Here is an 18,980-nt window from a genome sequence, read left to right as displayed (position 1 = left end):
CCAGTAGTTACGCCACTGTGGTGAATTTATCAAAGCATGTTTTATTTTATGTCGTGTGAAGGCAAGACTTGCTGTCGTTAACACAGACCTTTGTAAGTTCCAACGGAAATTGCTTAAAGAGAAAGCACATAAAACAATGATGCCATTTTTATGCTGTTTTTTACATAACGATGCCTGGTGATATACTGTATGGCTTATTATTCCGCCATTTATTACACCACATAACAAATCTGCCCTTAAATGTTAAGTGTCGGGTTTGTCTTTTTTAATAGGAAAAAAGATCCCCTGTTCTCTGCCTATAATGTCCTCTAATATACTAGTAAAGAGTAGCCTATTTTCTCTTACCTCCCTTTGCCCCTAGAATTCCATCCTTGAATTTCTCCAGTAGGATCTCCCTTTACAAGTAGGAATATGGAAATATTTATATACATATCTAACCAAATGGAAGACAAATGTAATTAAAAATCACAAGCGTTAAGATGGCTTGAACCTAGCTACATACAGATGTTACAATTTGTGGGTTGAAATTGTCTGAATTTAGTTTTTGCACTGCTCTACAGGTCTGGTATAATTTGTGATAGTTCCTTTTTTGTTTATTGCTTTGTTTTTCTCGTCCTACATTATTAAAAAAATGTATATGAAAATTTATAAATAAAGAGATATAAAAAAATCGCAAGCGTTATTTAAAATGGCGTTTTTGCAAATTTTTAGCACTACTCGCAATGTAAAATCATTCGCTAGCAAATAAAAGATTGCGCATTATTGCTAAGCAAAGGTTGCCGTTAACTTTTAACAAAGTTTAGTTACACTTTATGTTGCAATTAGAACTTTTCAATTGCAAAATGTTATTACATACAAGGCACATGTTCGTAAAAGCCATTTGTTCTCAAACTTTGCCATGAAATTGTTGAGGTCTGTAACATAGTAAGTTGGGTTGAAAAAAAGACACACGTCCATCAAGTTCAAACTTTTAAGTCTATAGATAACCTGCCTAGTTGATCCAGAAGAACATGGGGGAAGAATTCATTTCGGACTCCAAGATGGCAATCGGACCAGTCCCGGGATTGTACTATGAGCTATCTTCCATAACCCTGTATTCCTTCACTTGCTAAAAAGCCATTCAAATCAATAAAAAAGGAGACAAACATGGTCATTAAAGTTTTAAAGTTGTTTGCAACCTTTTATTTGCACAAAACATATTACATTTCCCTAATAGACTGAACAGCTAAACTTCACAAAAAAGTCCAGGTTTGCTACAGCCTAATTAAATGTATGATGTAAACCCCTGTCTACATGAAAGTGGAGTTGAGTAACATTCCCTTCTAGCCTACTTCATAGGTCACTATATTAAAATATTGGTGCCACTCCAGAGCTGGGTAATTTGTATGGAAATCTGTCAGTGGAATGTTTCGACACATCTCATTTACTCTGTCAATTAGGAAACTAATTATATTACAGATTGTTAAGCACTAAATAAGAAAAACACACAGGGGACATCTCTTGTTTCAATTCTTCCATGTCAAGCATTCCTCTTCTAGAAGTCCAGCATCTCTATATTGCCGGAAACCCTTTTCCTCTGTATGTGTTCCTTACTCTGTTCCCCGGTGCAGGGTGGGAAGGAGTTCGGCCGTTGCTCCTTTCTCACAATTGTGCAACAAAGGATAGCATTTCATTTTCATGGCATTTGCTTAGGCGAATCAGAAATGTGACCCAACCCCACCTGTTGTACAACGGCAGCTGTATTAAAATATTTATTCTTCATGCTCCAAAAAAGATTGATAAAAGGAACATTAATGTTAAAAACAGCATTTTACAGATGACCTATGAACAGATGGAGTCTCTCTTTTCTGCATTGGCATGTTATTGCTTTGGATTGCAAGGGCTCACTTTCTTCCCCGTGGCAGGTCTGTGTGTATTTCTAATAGGGATGCACCGAATCCACTATTTTGGATTCAGCCAAACCCCCCAAATCGTTTGTGAAAGATTCAGCCGAATACCGAACCGAATCCGAAGGGGAAAACTATTTTTTGCTTCCTTGTTTTGTGTTGAAAAGTCACATGATTTTAAGGATTCGTTTGGTTTGGCCAGGCAAAAGGATTTGGCCAAATCCAAATCCTGCTAAAAATGTCGAATCCTGGATTCAGTGCATCTCTAATTTCTAACAGGGTGGATACTGCAAATCACAATGGGAAATACAAGTCAAAGTGTGAAAATGTGTTCCGCCCGGGGGACATTCCACCCCTCTCGGTTCAGGCTGTGAAAGTGAAGCTCACCAATTTCCCTCTGGTAGATCATGACAAGCTCTGTTTCATTTTATCGATGAACGAAAGGAGAGCACTCACCCGCAGATTAACTGCTGATAATTATTTATTATTCACACTGCTTAACACAACATGTTTCGGGCTACTGGTGCCCTTTCTCAAGTATCAGCAGTTAATCTGCAGGTGAGTGCTCTCCCTTCGTTCATCTATAAAGTGGATGATTTTGGATGTTTGGCACATCCATGTAAAAGGATTGATGCATTGCACAAAGATGCCATTAATAGGCTGAGCGCAGCAGGGCCGGAACTAGGGGTAGGCAGAGTAGGTACGTGCCTAGGGTGCAAAGCTGGGGGGGGCGCGACAGGCACGTACCTGCTCCATTGCCTACCCCATGTCTGGTCCCATCTCTCCCCGACAGCGGCTGTTTTTTTTTTTGCGCAAATGCGCGCTCGAGCGCAGTTTTGCGCATGCGTGCTTGAGAGCAGTTTCGCACATGCGCAATTAAGAGCACACTTAGCCGGCACCGTGGCTGGCCAGGTTGCCTAGGGTGCCTGGCCGGGTTGGCCCGGGTCTGAAGTGCGGATCTTCACAGTTGTATACAAAGCTCTGTTTTATCTTTTGTTTCACCCCAGTGGGTGCTAGGAAATCTTTTAGCTTGTTTGTGAACACAAGATTAAAGGGGTTGTTTGCCTTTGAATAAACTTTTAGTATGATGTAGAGAGTGATATTCTGAGACAATTTGTAATTGTTTTTTATTTTTTATTACTTGTGGTTTTTGAGTTATTTAGCTTTTTATTCAGCAGCTCTCCAGTTTGCAATTTCAGCAATCTGGTTGCTAGGGTCCAAATTACCCAGCTTCATATCTTCAGATATTCATACCTTAAGTCTACTAGAAAATCATGGAAACATTAATAAAATCCAAGAAGTCGATTTTGCTTCCAATAAAGATTACTTGTATCTTAGTTTGGACAAGTGCAAGGTAGTATTTTATTATTAGAGAGGAAGAGGAAATCATTTTTTAAAATTTGGATTATTTGATTATAATTGAGACAATGGGAGATGGCCTTTCCATAATTCAGAGCTTTCTGGATGGGTTTTTGGATAATGGATCCTATACCTGTATTCTACAAGCACCTACTATCATGGTGGAATTCTGTTACTGTACAGCAGACTTGCTATGTATAGGTGCAAAAATGAAGAAAACAAATAAAGGACACACGACAAGCCCCTTATTGTTCATTCACAGAACGTTCTGCACCACATGCCATATAATAAATCTGGTACTTGGAGCAGAGCACAGTGTTAACGGGTACAGGCCAGCACTTATCATTCGCTTCACTTTTGGCGCTGTAGCAGCAATGTACTGTAAGGTAATGTGCCAAAGAACAAAAATAAATGCTGAGTTAATTACTGCTCCATTCATGCTAAAAATAGCAACAAAAATGGAACATTTTTGTGTGTACAGCTTGCTAAAGAGAAATCTCAATCATCTGTCCATGCCAATTTGAATTCATGTTTGCAGATTGATAAATAAAATTACTGATGAACCAATGTCCATTAAGATGAAGATCTGAAATTATGGTGGCATTAGAGGTGGGAGTTCATCAAAGAAAGATGGCCTGTATTTTGCCGTTTGTGCAGTAGACATTTGCTGCCTACAAAACAATTTCTAAATATAAGGCCAAACCAGTTTTACAAAAGGATTCTGAAAGGAAGCACATAGATAACCACACATAGCGGAACCTCTTTTGGCAGAATTGGATAACAATGACAGAAGAAGCAACAAGAAGGTCACTGCTGTATCCAAAGAGAGAAAAACAATCTCCTACCCTTAGATTGTGTGGACAAGGTTGCTACTTATATAAGAGCTAAAGCTTAACCAATGTAGAAATGCCACACATTAAATTTGGGGTTTATGTACCAGCCCAAGGCAACCACAGCCCTGTAGCAGTGAAGATCTCTGTCTCCAAATATGCCCCAGAAAATCCCCATTTTCTTCTGAGTTTAGGGACAGACTCCCAATATACTGTGTATATTGAATATAAAAGTCACAATACAAGGCTGATTAGTAATACGTTCAGATCACATTACAAGGCAGTCCAGGAACCAGTGCAATTTAAAAAAAGACAATTGAATAATCCTGCTTGTTGCATCAAGACACATGAACCTTTTTTTTGCTTGACAACCCCTAAACTTAACTTCTGAACAATCGCCTAAAGTACACTGAGCATGTGCATGTCACTGACACGCCTAACAGAATCCAAGATGGTGTGCTCCTGTGCACGACTTTAAAGGCCTGAATCATTACTATTATAGAGATTCTGAAACTGTTTGCTGGTGCAGTAATTTCACTATCCAAAATATGGCATTCCAAGCTTTATATACATTTTAGGGTTTAGCTCTCCTTTAAATGATATAGCAAATGCTCCTTAAATTCTCCTATAGTGATCAGCAGATGCATCTTTGCTCAATTCTACTGCTCTTATAGGAGTGATAGAACTAAGAAGAGCAGTGTAAAAATTCTTCCTTCACCAGTAATTTTTGCCGTTCTGTTCAACCCTAGCCCAGACCAAGATCTGTTACATATTTACGATATTGTGGATAGCAGTGGAAAAACGAATACAGGTATGGGACCTGTTATCCAGAATGCTCGAGACCTGGGGTTTTCCGGATAACGGATCTTTCCGTAATTTGGATCTTCATACCTTAAGTCTACTAGAAAATCATGTAAACATTAAATAAACCCAATAGGCTGGTTGTGCTTCCAATAAGGATTCATTATATTTTAGTTGGGATCAAGTACAAGATACTGTTTTATTATTACAGAGAAAAAGGAAATTATTTTTAAAAATTTGTATTGTTTGATTATAATGGAGTTTATGGGAGATGTTCATTCTATAATTCGGAACTTTCTGGATAACGGATTTCCGGATAATGAAATGTAAAAAGTAATGCAAATTTGCAAAACTGTTCAGAAGAACATTTTTACATTGTTATAATGTGGCTATATTAATCCCCTTTAATAAAATAATTTATCCGAATATCTAGGGCGGACCATTCAGATCCTTATTACATTTTTACTTTCAAAATTGCAAATGAAAACCCATTTTCATACGAAAATGTAGCGCAAATGATACCTATTATTGGATAAATTAATTGATTAAAAAATGTGAGTCTCTTGGACTACTTAAGCCCCTGAGGTATAGACCTAAATAGTGGCAAAAAGAAAAAGTAAAGCTACATATTTCTGTTATGATCAATGACTAAGTTGGTACAACATTCTGCTACCATGGAGACTGGGCGTTCTGGTATTTATATAAATTCTTCAGGTTATTATAATGCGTTGATGCCTTTCATTTTTTCTTTAAGGATTATGGGAGTGGCAGGAGAACTTACAGTAAAAAATGCAAATAAATGCAGAAATCGTCAACGTTTTGTATAATCATTTAAACAAAGCCTTTGCTGCTCAGCTTTGCGGAAATGCCCTACTCTTTATTTACCCGGGGCACAAAGCAAGTTCCAGAAGCTGTAGTGACTTCGGTGTTTTCTAGATTAAGAGAGACAATGACCTGTAAATGATTTATTTCAGTACAGCTAAATGTATTCATCCCTGTTCTCAGCCTTCTTGTCTATCAAACATATTTTGACAATTTTCTAACCTGATAATTATGTGACTAATGTGCACCTGTGTTTCAGGCTGATATTCTGGGTTCATCTGTCAGAGCTAGATGTCGGTGCAGAAAACTGAAAAGGCAATGAATATCAACTAAAATTTCATAGGGTACAGGTATAGGATCCCTTATGCGGAAACCCGATATCCAGAAAGCTCTGAATTACGGAATGGCTGTCTCCCATAGACTCCATTTTATCCAAATAATCCAAATTTTTAAAAATGATTTCCTTTTTCTCTGTAATAATAAAACAGTAACTTGTACTTGATCCCAACTAAGATATAATTAATCCTTATTGGAAGCAAAACCAGCCTATTCTAGTAGACTTAAGGCATGAAGACCCAAATTACAGAAAGATCCATTATCCAGAAAACCCCAGGTCCCGATCATTCTGGATAACAGGTCCCATACCTGTATTAAAGAGGGGGCATACAATATTGATAGAAATCTATGCTTATTTATTATTGTAATGGATTGCGATACAGTGCGATCAACATGTATTTTAGTAAGTGTTTTGGCAGCAAAAGTCATTCCAAGCTTAGGCAGTAGGACAATGAAAAAAAGGCAGAAGTGTATGAGACCTTGAGCCACTTGTCATGGCATGAGAAAACTAAGGGGTGACGGGAATGACCAGATAGAAAAGGGGCAACATGTTTAGGCTGGCAAAAGAAATGTGGGGTTAAACTGTGAAGAGGTTCTCAACTTGGGCTGCAATTGAAAGAGGAGATCCACAGCAAACTGGAGGTGAAAATTTGGAGTTTCCTATGGCAACCACTTATAGCTCACCCTGGTGTTATGAACCAGCTATTTTTTATGTATTGGAGGCTATAGGGGTCATTTAAATGCAGTTACACATGAGAAAAAATCCTATTCATTAAAGGTCAACAAGTTCTCCTTGCACTTTTGTATGGTTGCAATTGGCACTGCCTTCCTTCAGCCTCCTCATCTGAACTCTGTCTATTGATGCAGGAAAAACATTGAAACTACCACCTCCTCTGAACTAAGTGATAGATCCAGGGTTTCCACAGTGGCCAATACTACTATATAGGGCGCACCGAGAATGACACCAACCACAGTTTAGCACAAAGGTATCCGATTTGTACCATAGGCAAATGTCAATTGCTTCAGATGCGTCTCTGCCTGGCATCAGCAATTACACTGGAATCCTGAGAAACAATGCAGCATAGTGAATAAAAAAGCATGATGATTGCACTGAAAACTACACTGCATTTGCAGTCTAAAAGTATCAGACCATCAGTTGCACCTAATTATGTGCAGTACATAAAGGGGCTCATATCCGAAGTTTATTTAGTTAAATGTAATAAAAGTCTTAAAAAAGGAAACGTATGCATAAATAAGAACAAACCTTTGGTTTTTCAATAAAGTTATTACATTGTCAATTTTAATACCTACTATTTAGCTGCAAACAACTTTTTATTACAATTGGACATCTATTTTCCTGTGATGCAAGGGTTACATTTTCCTGGGTTTGCAAAAGTTACAAAAAAACATGCAAAGGAATAATTGTTTCCTCTATAATTTGATTGGGATCCAAGGAACGGATTCATCACATTGTCTTAGATTGCAATAGATACTTTCCTCTCTAAACCTTCCATCTGAATGCATATTATGTACTTTAGTCAGGGTTGTATTGAGACCGGGCAGGGGAGTAGGTTATGGGGACGAGGCAGGCTATGTCGAGGGTAGTAGTCCCTGTGACTTCAGGGGGCCAGGAGGCTCTAATTCAGTGATCTCCAACCAGTAGCTCGTGAGCAACACGTTGCTCTCCAACCCCTTTGGATGTTGCTCCCAGTGGCCTTGTCATGTCTCCAATGTGTAAATGAAACGGATCCGCACACACAACGATTAATGCAGTCGGGGATTATCCCCTTTTATTCAGCCACCAAACATCAGATGTTTGGTGGCTGAATAAAAGGGGATAATCCCCGACTGCATTAATCGGTGTGTGTGCGGATCCGTTTCATTTACACATTGGTTGCTAAGGGACCCGGCCGGGTCAACGGAAGGAACGCACCACCAGCTTGCAGGATTGGTGAACTACAGGTGTGCGGTAGGAGAATTACATTGTAATTCTTGTCATGTCTCCAGCATATGCCTGTACCTTGCTTTGGATTTCCTTATTCCTTTGCTGTGGGCTCCCTCCTATGGACACTTTCGGCAAGTGCACAAAGTCACTAATTCTTTACTCCATAATGCTTATGGCAGTATTCTGGACTGATTAGGCTACTGTACTGCCACCATGTGACCTAATGCAATGTGGGAGCCAGGACTCCATTTTACACCATCCATGCTGCTGAAAAGACACAGTTTGCATCTCTCCTTATGATAGAATCGCTGGTAAGGAAATATTTGCACCAAAACACCTCCACAGCTGCCAGCACCCCCCAGAGACATTGCTGCATAGACATTTCATGCCAGCTAACATTTTTATGTTGCATGTATATGCATATAATACACAAAAGCCATGAATATCCTGTAAATGATATCCTTATAAACGGTGAGTAGTGATGTCATCAGTTATAAACGGTGAGTAGTGATGTAATTTCTGTCACATGACTCACTAAAATTTGTGTATTATAATAAATAAAGTACCCCCAGTTGTAAAATATGAGGATATTAGAAGTTACCTCGGAGTTCCATGACCTGTATAAAAACACTCGGCCTTCGGCCTCGTGTTTTTATATGGTCATGAAACTCCTCGGTAACTAATAATATCCTTATATTTTACAAGAGGGGGTACTTTATTCACTATATACGTTCATTTGCATGTTTATAAAAAAACAGGTACACTGCCAAACAGAGCCACATTGTAGGTTAACAGTCCACATAGGGGCTACCAAATGGCCAATCACAGCATCAGCACAGTTTGGCATCCCAAGAACATTTCTCATGCTTGTGTTGCTCCCCCAACTCCTTTTACTTCTGAATGTTGCTCACGGGTTCAAAAGGGTGGGGATCCCTGCTCTAATTCATATACAAATCCAATAAATATTGTTAAAACAGGTCAACCTCTAGACATTTTGGGGGCCTGAAAAATAATTTGCTGTGGGGCCCAGTGATATCTATTTACGCCACTGTTGAGGGTGTGGTCTGTGATGTCATGGGCAGACCTAGTGACATTGGGGGTGGGGCTATGACATGGCAGTCAGTGATTCTCTGATTGCCACAGCAATCTAATCGAGTGCTAGTTTGGAAAACCAGGCCGGCTGGAATAACTGGGCTGTCGGTCCAAACCGGACATGTATCAACCCTAATTCCAGTGCATCTTACTAAGCGTTCAGGTGCAGTCTATTTACTGCACAACTAGACAACAATGCAAACTGATTCACAATATTACGTATATCTTATTATTGTCTCCCCAAGATGGGGCTACTATATTTCAAGACAAGTCAAGTGGACCTGGTTTCCAAGGTTTTTATTTTACTCTTCTCTTATTTCACCCTTCTTCTGAGAAACGGAATTATATGATATATTATATTACATGGAAAAATCACTGGGGTGCCTGTCAGTGATTACAATTGCTGGACCCCCTCTTTGTTAATAAATACACTGGTCAAGGGTGTACTCCCAACAGCACCACCATTTCCAGCTACTTCCCAGTGACTCTCTCGACCGTCCAGGATGGTTACAATGGTGTGTAATATAGTAGAATTTCAGAATCTTACTGTATTGTGCATGCACACTATCCCAGGCAGTTATGATTCACAATCTTGGATAGCCAAAAAGGGCCATTGGTACATTTTGGACGGGGACATTTTCCAGTACCAGGAAACAAGGCAATTTTTGACAGTATGTGTTTTTGCACAGCAATTTGGCAGAAACACAGATCCGAACCATCAGGTAAATAAACTGAAAAACATTAGTTGACTTATACATTTCACATAGCCACATAACTAATTTTGTGATTTTAACACTGGTTTTTTGGGTTTATGTTTCAGGGCACTTGTAGACCTTTTGTCCTGTAATATTGAATATTCCATAGGGAGAGCATTTCTGTGCTTGGCAATGCTCTACAGCTGACACACTAAAGAATTAGAAGCAGCTACTGGGTTTGTTATTATGTCAAGTGTAAATATTTGTTGCAGCTGTTGAGCAGATTTTGAAGTACATGCAAAAGACTGCCCCTACGGCCTCTCCTGTTATGGATATCTGTGCAAATGTCAGATGCCTAATTATGTTTGCCTTGCTCATTGAGCCAGAAAGTGAGTGAGGACCCGTGCTGCCATTATGCTGTTTGTTTTTGTAATTTAGGAAGAACTTATATGTATATTTACTACACTGAACTCACTTGTAGTGCCTTTATTGGTAATGAGGTGAAGCCTCGGCCAATGTAGTGACAGGGAAAACCGCTTCTGTTCTTATTCTACTTTACAAGTAATTTTACTTTAAATTAGTAAAACGACTATTCTTCAGAAACGTATAGAATCCGCATGTGTTTCATAATAATATTTCATACTAAATAGTTAATACTGACCCATTGAATGTTGTTTAGCCATAACCAGAAAGGGCTACAGGAGACTGAGGTTACCCAAGAAGTTGTCTAATGGTGGATAGCCAATATCACATCATAGTCAAACATTTAGGGGGGGGGGGTATTTAACAAGGGTCGAATTTCGAGGGGTTAAAACCCTCGAAATTCAACCATCGAATTGAAATCCCTCGACTTCGAATATAGAAGTCGAGGGATTTTTAGCGTATTCAATCGATCGAATAAAAATCGTTCGATGGAAGGATGAATTAGTTCGAAGCGATTGAACCGATTTTTAGCGATCGATCGAAGGATTTCTATTCGACCAAAAAATATTTAGAAAAGTACTCTGGAAGGTCCTCATAGGCTAACATTGCACTTCGGTAGCTTTAATTTGGCGAAGTATGAAGTCGAAGTTTTTTTTAAATGGAATGGTCGAACGATTTTTACTTCGATTTTTACTTCGAAACGTTCGAATCGAAGTCAAATATAGCCTATTCGATGGCCAAAGAACCCAAAAATTTACTTCGAAATTCGAACTTTTTGAAATTCCAACCATTGACTGGAGCTTAGTAAATCTGCCCCTTAGAGGAAAGCCACAATGCTGCTTCCCTTGCTACAGTATAAGCCAATAAATAACCTTAGAACTGAACTATCACTCAGCAAGAAAGCCTAAAATCTGACACTCCTTTACCATCTCATTTTCAGATACCCTCCACTAGAATCTTACGCAGGTCCAATCGGGCAGACCCTTGCCCGACCTGGACCCACAGACCTGCAAGCAGCCCTGACCCGCCACCCACTACCGGAGCAAACCGGCAAACAGCTTGCTTACCCACCAACTCGGTGCCCGCGAAAACTGTAAAGTGACTTCACTTTTAACCGGATGTGGCACCACACGGGACCCTATTCTGCTAGGTAAGGAAAGAAATCTTACAACAAACTCCGGAGAGGGTAGGAGGGACCAGTCCTGCAACATAGCCAGGTACCCAGACGGGTTACCCGCGGACTACCCGCACAATCAGGCTGTGCAAAACCTGACCAGCTTGTGGCTATTCTACAGGAGGTACCTGCGGGTACTCAACCTGATGCAAGACTCTACCCTCCACAATCTCTTAGCTCCTTTTGATTGTCTGTTCTCCTTTTTTCCACTCCCCCATTTATTTATTTCACTTTGCTCCAGTCTGCTGGTGAGACCCACCAAAATCAGTTAGACTCTTTAGTTCAAAAATAATATATTTAGATCTTTTTATTTGGCTTCTTCCACCCTCATTCAACCAAAATTTTCTAAGTAAAGATTGAGAATATTTACTAAAGCGCTTGAACATTTCTTCACCGGAATGTCTTTAATATGCTTTGGATACAACTGCATCATCACCTCCTAGAGCTAAACCTTGGAAGAATAACATGTATTTGCCAATGTGTTTCCAGTTGGAAAAAAAAACAAAGCATATTTTTATTCATGATGTTCTTATTTGATTTTTATTAAGACACTTGAGCCACATGTTTCATTGAACTTTTCCCCAGCATTTATGTACCTCCAGTCTGACACAATAGGTCTCATACTCATATGTGCTCAAAATATATATGTTATAAATATGCGCCATGGCTAATTTGTAGAATTTTTCTGTATAAAACACAGACTTTTAGACACAGAATTGTTTGGGAATTAGTAGATATACAGGTATAGGATCCCTTATCCGGAAACCTGATATCCAGAAAGCTCCGAATTACGGAATGTCTGTCTCCCATAGACTCCATTATATCCAAATAATCCAAATTTTTAAAAATGATTTCCTTTTTCTCTGTAATAATAAAACAGTAGCTTGTACTTGATCCCAACTAAGATATGATTAATCCTTATTGGAAGCAAAACCAGCCTATTGGGTTTATTTAATGTTTAAATGAATTTCTAGTAGACTTAAGGCATGAAGACCCAAATTACGGAAAGGTCCGTTATCCGGAAAACCCCAGGTCCCGAGCATTCTGGATAACAGGTCCCATACCTGTATTCCACTACTGTAGCTTTTTTATTTCCCATATGTTCCTAAATTGGCTTTGTAAATTGTCGTAATGGCTTTTCTTGTTCTTCAGACTTATTTAACCAAAAACGTTTCATTAAGTGCTTAAAACCATGTGCAAAGTTTGGTAAAGTTGAGTAGTCTGGGGGTGGAAACTCACTTTTGGCCTTTAGGGAAATCTACTTAAATGTGCACTTACTTTTCTAAAAAAGCAGCAGTTCTGTCATGCCTTGTGGCTGAGATACTAGCTACAGTATATTTAGACATGAGCATTAAAGAAGAACTAACTCTTAACTAAATAAATAACACATAAATAAATTGTGTACATCATTTTTTGGGCTTCTATACCAACCCAAGGGAATCACAACCCTTTAGCAGGAAATATCTGTGCCTGCACAAATGCCCCAGTAGCTGATTCACTGCACATGCTCTATGCTGCTGTCAGTTACTGAGCTTAGGGACCAACACACAATATAACAGTACGGCATTTCTAGTCAAATTCATTTTAGGGTTTAGTTCTCCTTTAAGACTACAGTGGTGCTATCTAATGTCCATTGTTTACATTTCTTGTGAATCCTTAAAACTAACCAGCAGAGTGATTAGAATTGGGTAAGCCACATTCTGGGAGAGAGCTGATATTTTATGGTTTTCCTTTTTACTAAAGGGAATGTAGGAGCTATAACTAAAGCCCCAGTGTAGGTTGGAATAATCTTGGCAAAGTGAAATTCAGACACTTGTCTTTGAAATAGACATGATGCCTATGGCTTACAGGTAGGGGCACATTTACTTAGCTTGAGTGAAGGATCAGAATAAAAAATACTTTGAATTTCGAAGTATTTTTTTTGGCTACTTCGACCATCGAATTGGCTACTTCGACCTTCGACTTTGAATCGAACGATTCGAACTAAAAATCGTTTGACTATTTGACCATTCGATAGTCGAAGTACTGTCTCTTTAAAAAAAACTTCGACCCCCTACTTCGCCATTTAAAACCTACGGAGCACCAATGTTAGCCTATGGGGAAGGTCCCCATAGGCTTTCCTAGCTTTTTTTGGTCGAATGAAAATCGTTCGATCAATGGATTAAAATCCTTCGAATCGTTCGATTCGAAGGATTTAATCGATCGTTCGATTTTTCCTTCGATCGGAGGAAATGCGGATTTTACTTCGACGGTCGATTATCAAGGGTTAATTAACCCATAGTAAATGTGCTCCGTAGTGTCCCAGTAAAGATATCCCATTTGCTTGATAGTAAATGTACAGCCCATAACAAGCACTAGTGCTGTAAGGAATGTTAAGCCTCAGAGTATATCATAGCCAGTGTATTCTTAAGTGAGACAGTGGAGACATTTTGATTATAATAGTCTTTCCTGTGAAAAGTCTGCCATTGAAATGCCCACATGCCCTTTGAATGAAATATAAGTGATGTAGTTGGTGATATTATGAGAAAATTTCCAATTGGTCTTAGCTTTTAAACATTATGAAATTTCTACAGGCAGTGGTATAAATGAGAGACTGGAAGGTGAATAGAAAGATAAGTAATAACAAGTAGTAATAATACTACTACTACTACTAATAATAATAAAATTGCTTTCCCAAAGAGCAATTGTTTATTAATATCTGGGGATCATTGACCCCCCCTTAGGACCAAATAGCATATTAAAGACCAATCGATCCCAAGGCAAATATGTGTGTTTCCCAATAAAAGGGGTTGTGCAGTTCATGCAGTGTTGCCTGCTCTTGGCATGTCAGTGGAGCAGTGTGATCCAGGAATACTGGTTGTTCATTTTTAAGTGGGGTTTATATATATGCAGGGTTCACTGGCAAGAGTCAGCACTACTGCATGAAAGGCAAACCCCCTTTTATTTACTTATAAAGGCAGTGTGCTTGGGGGTCAGTATATGGGGTCACAAATTCACCAGGCTCAGTGTAAATACTGTAGTTGTGCTTTCAAAAGGAAATTGGCATGTTTTTTTGTTTTTTTTTACCCACAATGAAAAGTGTTCGCCCAGAATTCCAGCTTAATTGGCTTAAAGTGTAAAAATGATCACAACTGGGTGTGTATGTATAGTGCTAACACACCATTAGCATGTGATACTTTTGGCATAAATCTGGTGCACCTATAGTTGCAGCCTGGTGTGGGAATCATGGAACTACCACCAGATTCAGGGGGGTGGTAGCTTGAGGGCTCCCCAGTAGTTGCACATGATCTGACTCTGGTTAACTGGAGGTAGTGGGCAAAGTACAATAAATTGGCTCAGTCTGTAAATTTGTTTTTGCACTTTGCACAAAGCCTTTTAGTGTTGCTGAATTTCCGTGTCTGGCTACTCCCACAAATAGAACTAGAATGAGGGGGTGACATGACAAGTGAAGGACAAGCCACAAAAATGACCCCTTTTATTTGAGGATGTAGCCAGGTTCTAATAAAGCAGCCTTTATTATATTTTTTATATTAATATTTATATTTATTATATTTTTTTTCTGCCAGGCACGATTGACCCCAACATTCCCAGTAGCACTAGGATGTTTGCAAACAAAGACTGTACAAACTGAGCAGCACAGCAGAACCTTTGTTTATCTGATCCAAATGGACATGAATGTATTTAACTGTTTAGATGCTGGTCAGCCATCCAAAGAAACCATGACCCAGTTACCCTTTAACACAAGTAAATCCATTCAGATCTTTGGTATGTTACATGATTTGCATACCAGAAAAAGTCTGTGGGGATTAAATTGTTTTTATACCCTGTTGCCTTTACTGCTGTATTGTATGCTGATAGCATGTTTTGATTTTTCAGTAGCTGAGTGACCTCCAGGAAAGCTTTGTGACTCAATAGATTTGAGTAGAAAGACATGGTTACCAATTGCATTTGCCTGAATCTGTACTTTGCAAAAATATTTGGTTTTGGGAGGTCAACATATGTTTTTGTTTTAACCCTCCCAAAAATGCAGTAAATTTGGTAGTTTTTCAGTAGCCGAAATGACCTCCGGGGCTATTTGTATGCGATAAATTCATTTTGGGGTCTGTAAGCGCCAGATACTTTAGTAAGCCTATACAATGGGCATCAAACTGTTCAGTGGACCACTGTATTTCATATTTAGGATGTTTTTTTCTTGGTACCTTATGCTTTGTGGGCGATATGAACTTGCAAAGTGAACATTTTGAGGTGATTTTTTAGAATTTTCATACATTTTTATAAAAACGCCTATGTTCAGAATAGCTTTGATGTTTGGTAATTAGTAGTAGAAACACATAGTTTTGCATTCGGCAGAATGTGTACTTTTCAAAAATATATGGTTTCCTGGGTTAAACCTACTGTTCTAGGATATTGGCTTTAGAATCTAAATTATGTCATATTCTGCTGTAGTGCTTTGAAATTCTGTAATTTATTGCTGGGAGTTTTTGATTTCATGCATAATGCAAAACAACATTTTAATGTATGTCCTCTAAAAATGGGTTGTTCATCTTTGAGTTAACTTTTAGTATGATGTAGAGTGATATTCTGACATAAATTGCAATTGGTTTTCATCTTTTATTATTTGTGGTTTTTGAGTTATTTAACTTTTTATTCAGCAGCTCTCCAGTTTGCAGTTTCAGCAATCGGGTTGCTAGGGTCCGAATTACCCTAGCAACTATGCATTGATTTGAATAAGAGACTGGGATAGGAGAGGCCTGAATAGAAAGACGAGTAATAAAAAGTTGCAATAATAATAAATATGTAGCCTTACAGAACATTTGTTTTTAGATGGGGTCAGTGACCCCCATTTGAAAGCTGGTTGGCTGACTGTCAGCATGAGCCCTAACAGCTACTGGTGTTGCATCTGGCTAATCACTAATTCATTGGGCAGTTGGCAGTCAGAATACGGTCAGAATACAGAATTGCAAAAGAAGAAACACAGGGTTTAATAGATTTGCATATACAAGATTGATGTGCTCATGTAAGAGCAAACCGTTCTACCCATTTTACAATGTATTCTTTTCTCTTTTATAATGTACTTACTAGAGTAAAATTATTAGAGTTTTACTTTATTTTGCAGGTACATGGCCCAGGGCAGCTACAAGGGCACTAGGAGAGAAGTCAAGATGGTGACACAGAGTTTTCTAGGATTGTAGAGAAGGCCAGTGGGTTTTATGAGTGAAGAGGAGATTATAATCACTGCCAGGTATGTAACAAATTGGCCTGTTATTAAGTCCCAGACATTCCCATACACTGACATGAAAAGGTTGTGTCAATGAATGAGTGTTTGCACAGGAGTGAAGATGTGTGGCCATGAGTATGAATAAGTGAGAATGACTGTGAGGAGAGGAACTGTAAGAATCAGTGTGAGAGTGAGAGTGCATGGGAGTGTGCTGATGTGCCATAGAGACAGTTTGGCTGAATGCAAGAGTGATATTATATGAGTGCAACAGTGATTATAAAAGAGGGAGTCTGTACATGAATGAAACAACACATCACAGTCACACACCACTGGTTGAATTAGCACATGTTTATACATGTGAGCAGTAACGCCACGCCAAGGCTTCAACCTTGTTACCGGCACGCCGGGTGTAACGCCTCACACAACAGGACAAACGTGACAAACAAAGACAACAAACGAGGTTTTAACTGCACGTGTCTATGACGTCCCACCCTTTGCTCGTTTAACAACAACAACAACAACTTAATAGGACAAGGTAAAAAAAACCCATCTTACTTCAGATTGGGAAAAAACCCTTGCCCTTGATTTCTACACAACTATGAGAACTATAGAACTATATACAAAACTAACAGGGTATTGGGGTCTATAGACATGATGTGCAGGAAGACAAACAGGCTGTGATCTTAGACTCTGTTTGCCTTCTGTTACACCCTTATCCTTTCATATCTCACGTTCACTCACACATTCACACACATATAGATACCCACCTAATACTTACCAGATGAGCCACTGCCACTCAGGATTCCAAAACCTGATTTTACCAAGGAATCTCATGCTCTGAAGGATCTTATCTCAGGGTGAAGGTGGAGTTGTTGTTGCCCAGGAAATGCAGATGATGATGGTACAGCCTTTGTGCAGCAGGTGGAGCTGATATTGAAGCCTACAGATATACCCACTGTCCTCTGATTGTATGTACTTATGCTTGATGAAACAGCATGTTATTTTAACTGGCCAGATTACTCACTCTCATACATACTTACTCCAGCCAGGAGGAATTTAGGAATGAAAGGCCAGAGACAATATTATTTTCCCTTGACGTGGCTTCATTCTCCTGGGACCCGAGGAATGACAGATTCCCATCATATGGCCTGAAGAGCTTTGCTGATGGCTGTGTGAAAGGTAAAAATTATTTTTGTTAAAATGATACAAAATATCTATTAGGAACAAGAGAATAGTCACAGTATTTGTGTTGTGTTTAGTGTGGTTAGATGGTTTTAGTTGTAAAAAGAGCAGGTTTTATTTCAGTTTGCCATGTATTTCATATCATTATACAATAAAGATTACAATAAAACTATCCAGCCTTTAGTCATGGAAGTGCAATAATAATGCTTTCTAAGAGACATCTCCATATGTGTATAGATATTCATGTGTGTGTAAATATGGTGACTAATGTGTTTAATATTTAAATAAATAACTTCCACAAATGAACCCACTGCTTTCACATTCATCTGTCACAAATCTTGTACTTACTTTGCGTGGCTGGAAAGGGGGATCTGCTCCTTCCTCTTCCAGCACCACCCAGTCGATGGGCTCAAAGAACGGGTGGCACTTGATGTCTCCTCTGGCCCCGAGCCGTCGCCTCGGCTTCTTTTTGAGGAGCTAAAGGTTCAAAGAGCAATTATTTTAATACCACTGATTTTATACTCTCTAAAATACCCATCAATGAAATTACTGCAAATGATTCATAGGATTACAAGTTAATTATTCAAATCGCTAATAGGTTTTTATGATACATTATAGAACGTGTGGTTTCAGAATGTAACATGAAACTCTTGTAGCTCATTCATGTTATTGTATAACCCTATAAGAATGCAAAGGCGATAAAAGGTTTTAACTAAGGCAATGCAGTAAAATAAAAAAATATTTGTGTTACAATACTATTGTTGGAATAAATAAAAGTTGAATGGACATATATGCTGCAGCCGATACATTACACTACACAAGCCCGGGAAACCTTAATAAAATAAAATAGAATTGTTATATTGGCCTATACATGATCCCATTGTATAGTTTATGTGGCATATGTTAGGAAATATAAGGGGGAAGGCGGGTACCCCAGAAAAAATGTACGATCTATTGCAGCCTATCACCCTGAAAAAATTTTGGGAACATTTTCAACTATTTTTTGAGGAAGTCCTATCTACTCCATTGCACTTCACCTGGTCTGAGGTGGCAAAGGCAGGCACAAGAGGTAACGTTCAGTAAAATCCGCATATTAATGAATTTGCTTAGTTACGTCCCTTCGCCAGGGCGCAACTTTGCCAGGCATAAGGGAGTGAATTACTGATAGTCTATCTCCTTCGCTAGTGAAGTTACACCTGCGTCCGTTAGTAAATCGG

The 18,980-nt window shown here is 38.9% G+C and overlaps 1 long non-coding RNA gene across 1 annotated transcript; it reads left to right on the top strand.

The window, feature by feature from the left end:
* The first annotated feature begins 8,217 nt into the window (after positions 1-8,217).
* On the top strand, positions 8,218-17,094 carry LOC121396239. The gene is made up of 3 exons (XR_005962899.1): positions 8,218-8,290; positions 11,130-11,339; positions 16,480-17,094. It is a non-coding gene; the product is annotated as an uncharacterized LOC121396239 (long non-coding RNA).
* The last annotated feature ends 1,886 nt before the right edge of the window (positions 17,095-18,980 follow it).

Source organism: Xenopus laevis, chromosome 7S, assembly GCF_017654675.1.
Source record: "Xenopus laevis strain J_2021 chromosome 7S, Xenopus_laevis_v10.1, whole genome shotgun sequence".
Lineage (NCBI taxonomy): Eukaryota > Metazoa > Chordata > Amphibia > Anura > Pipidae > Xenopus > Xenopus laevis.
This window is presented reverse-complemented; position numbering and strand designations above follow the sequence as displayed.